Raw genomic sequence first — 5,033 nt, 5'->3', positions numbered from 1 at the left:
AAGATGAAGCCTGGCAGAACGGATATATTGCTGTTAGCCCATGTAAGCCGCTTAGCGTTCAGGCTGTCAGTGCTGGGGAAGGTTAGATAAAGGCGCACCCTGTGTTTGCGGTTCTGATTTGAAGCATCACTGCTGCTCTGGGATGCCTTGGGGTATTTTTTTTTGGGGGGGTGTGGGTGGGAGGGGGTGGATAGACAGATGCTCTGTGCGTACATGGAGGGAGGTGGGGGGGAGCGGGGAAGGCTTTACGTGCTGTAGGGTGTAAAATGCTTATATATCTCTCCAACTCCTTGGAGGTCTGTCACGAAAAAGTACCCTCATCTTTCCTTTGGAGTATGGTAGCACCGTGGGCTTCAGAGGGATGGGGTTGGGTCGCTCGGGTGAGCAGCAGTCGGGCTCAGCCACAGCTTCACAGGTTAAAGGGAATCTTTGCCTGAGACAAAAATCTTTGCCGTTTGGGCGATCTCTTGCGCAGGTCTCTGCAATCACAGCTCTCCAAGGCCTGCTTTTGGGCCTGGGGCTGGCTGCCACTGCTTTACTGTGCCGGGGCGATGTGTAATAAAGGAATAAAAATGACTGGTCTTCGTCTGCCGAGGTGCAAAGGAGGTGGTGCTGCTTGGGTGCTGGGGCACCCAGAGGTGTTGCTTGAGTGGGACAACAGTGCTGGCACATGGGCAGGGAGCGGAGTGCTTTAGGGTGTAAAGGGGAGAAGAAAGGAAGGTGACCTTACTGGAGCCCTCTTGCCCTCCTCTGACCCCCCCCTCTCCTCCCCCTTGAGCCCTCACTCCCCTCCCAGCTGGGCTGAATTGCAGCGCATCCCTGCAGGGATGCAGTTGCAAGCAGCCGGATCCAGAACTGCTTCCCCTGCCTGTGGACCAGCCCTGGACGATGCATTCATCCCTCAAGGCTCACGCAGAACCTTGCAAGCTCTGGCACGAGGGGTCGGGCTGCAGACCTTGGTGCCGATGCCTGCAGGAGCAGTCGCGGGTGGCCCCCAGCCTGCGCCTGCCAGCACTCGGATCCTTTACCCCCCAACATCCATCCCTGGTTCTCTACCACTGGCTGCTTCCTGGGAAGCTCTAAGGGCTCGCCTTGTCGGCTGGGTGCCAGCCAAAGGGCCGTTTCTGTTTGGGGTCCACTGGGGGGAAGGTTTGCAGACAGTTTCCCCGGCGTTGGCGGGGGGCTGCAGCCTTCTGGCACCCAAGGCGAGCAAAAGCTTTACAAGCGAGGCAGTCCCTCCATCCTGAAGAAGGGGAAGGCAGAAATGGTATTTTTATACGGGCCCGTTCCTCATTGCAACAGCATTTTGAAGAGGAAATGACAAACAGCTTTAAAAAAAGAAAAGAAAAAGGAACTTGAGCTCTGTGTGGGGAGGGAGGCTGAAGGACAGAATTAAATTAAACAAAGGGGGAAGGGACGTGCACTCCACGCTGGCTTATATATTTTTTTAAACTAAAGATTTTTTCTGATTGTTATTAATTAAGACTGATTGGAAAAAGAAATTGCTGCCTTGTGAGCAATGCTGGTGTTTTGAAGTTTGCTTTTTCCCCTCTGGAACTGGCCTGAAAAATTGATCTCCCGGGAGGAAGCCTTCTTCCCAAGGGAGAGACCGTAACAGCAACGTCAGCATTGGGGCGGTGTTGATCTCCCAGGTTACCTGGGCTGTTAACCCTCATACCCTGAGCAAAATACAAGTGGAGCAGAAGACTTCGGAATCATTTGAGAGTCCGACAGTTTTCATGAAAAATGACACTTGGTGAAAAAAAATACGTTTGGTGACATCTATCTCAACAAAAATGCAACAAATCTGGGGTTGTTTCTCTTTGTTGCATATGTCTAGTGACAGCAAGAGCGTCCTTTTGCTGCTGCCCGTGGTGGGGAGGAGAACCTCGTTCATTTGATCCTTGGGAGAGACCGTTTGCAGAGAAACAGCAGCGTGGAAAAGCATCTATTTGAGGTTCTCCTCCTCCGAACCGTCATGGCGAGTCGCTCAAGCTGGGCAAACAAAAAAAAAAGCAGGGGCTGGCTGAAGTGAGTTGGGAAGCTCCCTTCGGTCTCCAGGGCTCCAAGGAGATGGTGCAGTCGGTGCTTCCCTGGTGTCGCCTCTTTCGCTGGCTTTTCCTGGGAGCGTGCCTGCATTTCTCTGTGTTTCCAGATCTCGAGCTGCCTGCTGGACCAGGGGAGTCTGCCTCTGGCTTGGGCTTGTTCAAAGCACCTAGACCTCCTTAGCCGTCCTTGAGCTGGTGACCCCCCCCTCAGGAGCTCCCACCCTCTGGGATGTCCATAGGGACTCGAAGGGAAAAATCAAGCCTTGTTGGGTTTCCTTCCCTCCAGCTAGCCCTGACTGTTGGACCCAGAGGTGGTTTTTTTCTTCCCAAGAAAGTGGCTTGACCCTGCTCTTCAGACACTGATTTCTGCCACAGATCTGCCAACGGGATTAAGGCAGTGCCCCCAGCTAGCACCAAGCACTGCACCAGACCCCATTAGGGGCTCTGGCAGCGGCGGCCACCTCCTCTCTAGGAGCTGTAAGTGAAGCCCTTCCACGTGCACAGCAGGCCCAGGGCTTTGGAGAGGAGCCGCTGCCCCCAGCTCGGCCGTGGGTGGCTTTGCTCCAGTGTAGGAGGGCTGGCACCTCCGAGGAAGGGCACGCGGGCTGTACGTGGGCTGGCGGACCACAGCGTGCACCTGCCATAAGCCCAAATGGTTGTGTCTGTGTTGGGGGATTAGTCGTGTTGTCTGCAAAAGCCCAGGGCCAGGAGGGAGCCCTGCGGTTATTTTAATCTGACCTGCACTGAGCAGTCATCAGCTTTTCTGGTGGGAATCCTGCTGTGAATGAGACTGTGCCTAAGCCAGAGCTGGTCTCTCCCTGGATGCCGGATCACCTACCGCCTTGGCCTTGAGGATGGTTTGGGGGATCGCAGAAGCAGCCTGCAACCTCCCAAGGGGGTCTCCATGTGGCAGTGGGTCCCTTGCGGAAGAGCATGGACCATGGGGTGGGGGGAGCATCCTTTGGGAAGGCATCAGAGCTCACCAGAATCCAAGGAATGTTTTCATAAAGGGCTTTAAGCCTTCAAAGCTTGTTTTCCCTCTGAGGGATAATGTAACTCACCCTTTCATTTAGACATCCCCAGAAAATCATCCATCCCAAAGTAATATCCCACACTGGAATGAGGCAGAACATGAGCTCGGGCTGCGTCTGCGTTCCCAGGCAAGCTCCCTGCCCACAAATTGCTGGTTGCTCGCTCGTTCTGCACAAAAGCTGCAGGAACAGAGCTTTCCCCCTAAGGAAAAGCCAGATCCCGCCTGTCTCCATCAGACACTTCTCCCACCCCAAGAGAACATCTGAAAACACTTTCTCTTCCAGGTCTGTCTTCCCTCTGTAAGGGGACCCCCTTCGGTGGCAGGAAAGTCCTGCCCAGCCCAGCAGCTCAGCTCTCCCCGTCCTGCTGGCAGCCAGGAGGCAATGGGGATGGAGCAGGGCGACTGGGAAGAGCACGAGCAGGGTCCTGTGGGGTCCACAAGATTAGAGAGGTAAGAGGGGAGACACCGAGAACCCTGTCCCCCTCCTAGCCATCCCGTCCTGCTGTGGGAGACCCGAGAAGCCCAGGCTGCAAAGATCAAGGCTGACGAGATTGTGGTGTTGAAATAGTGAAGGACTTACTGATCAAGAAGCACAGAAAAGGTAGAAGCAGCCATAGCTGGAAGCTGTAACCAACCTCTTCTAATTTTCCCCTATGAGGAAAGGCTGAGGGAGCTGGGCTTGTTCAGCCTGAAGAAGAGAAGACTGAGAGGGGATCTCATCAACATGTATACATATCTCAAGGGTGGATGTCACGAGGATGGAGCCAGACTCTTTGCAGTGGTGCCCAGCGCCAGGACAAGGGGTGATGAGCACAAACTGAAACATAAGAGGTTTCAGTTGAATATGTGGAAAAAATTCTTTGCTCTGAGGGTGCCCGAGCCCTGGCCCAGGCTGCCCAGGGGGGCTGTGGAGTCTCCTCCTCTGGAGATATTCAACCCCCGCCTGGACGCTGTCCTGTGTAACATGCTCTAGGAGAACCTGCTTTAGCAGGGGGGTTGGACTGGGTGATCTCCCGGGGTCCCTTCCAACCCTTGTGATTCTGTGAAAAATAACCCCCCCAAAGCTACCTTTAACAGCATGGGTATTCGCCACGGAGAAAAACTGCTGGAGAGATGGGGGTTCTCCAGGTCTTGGTGCAGGAACTGCAGCCTGGATGCTTTCGGTAGGAAGGGGGTGAACAAAACAAAGCTTTTAGGCTCGGTTTAGCAGGCAACACCAGTTGGCCGTGATGTGCAGGAGGTGCGACACCAGGCAGAGCCTTGCTCGGTGCTGGCAGCCACCGGGCGAGCTGGGGGCCTCCTGCCTGGGGCCACGGGAGGTGCAGGCGTGGAAGCGCAGCGGAGCAGGCGGTGTTTGCATTTGCTGGAGGTCGCGAGAGCCAGGAGATGCTTCAGGCTGGGTAAGCTGTTCCGGCCGTTGGCAGGGAGCTGCAGGAGCACGTTGCCAAATGCAGCTCAGTCAACTTGTGACAGCCTGTTCTGAGCTAAAGCAGGTGAGACTTCGTGCCTGCATGATGTGCAGATGGTTTTCTTAAAAGGCTACGGCAGTTCAAAAAGTTTTGCTCAGTTCTGGGTGGCGGGTGGCTGGGAATTATCACCCCCCCTCCTCTGGAAGAGCTGTACGGTATCTGACTGAAACATGTTCCCGCAAATAGGCTAAACCAGATTTCATCTACATCATATTTGAGTCCACAGCCCAGCCCCTGCACCCCAGATGCCTGTTCCCTCGCCCTCCTTGCCCTTCGGCAGGGTGGATGCGCCACGGTGCAGAGTCCACTGTGCCAACAGCACCCTTAAAGTGACCCTGGAGGGCCCCCAACCCCCCCACCCAGGGCAGCAGGACAAATCCCCCATCAGAAATAAATGTCCTTCCAGTTCACAGACTAGAGCACAGAAAACATAACTCAGGCCCACGGTTTCCTGGGCTCAGCCCGAAATTGGATGATGGGGTT

This window comes from Egretta garzetta, unplaced genomic scaffold (genome assembly GCF_000687185.1).
Source record: "Egretta garzetta isolate BGI_Z169 unplaced genomic scaffold, ASM68718v1 scaffold226, whole genome shotgun sequence".
Classification (NCBI taxonomy): domain Eukaryota; kingdom Metazoa; phylum Chordata; class Aves; order Pelecaniformes; family Ardeidae; genus Egretta; species Egretta garzetta.
Note: the sequence above shows the minus strand (reverse complement) of the source record.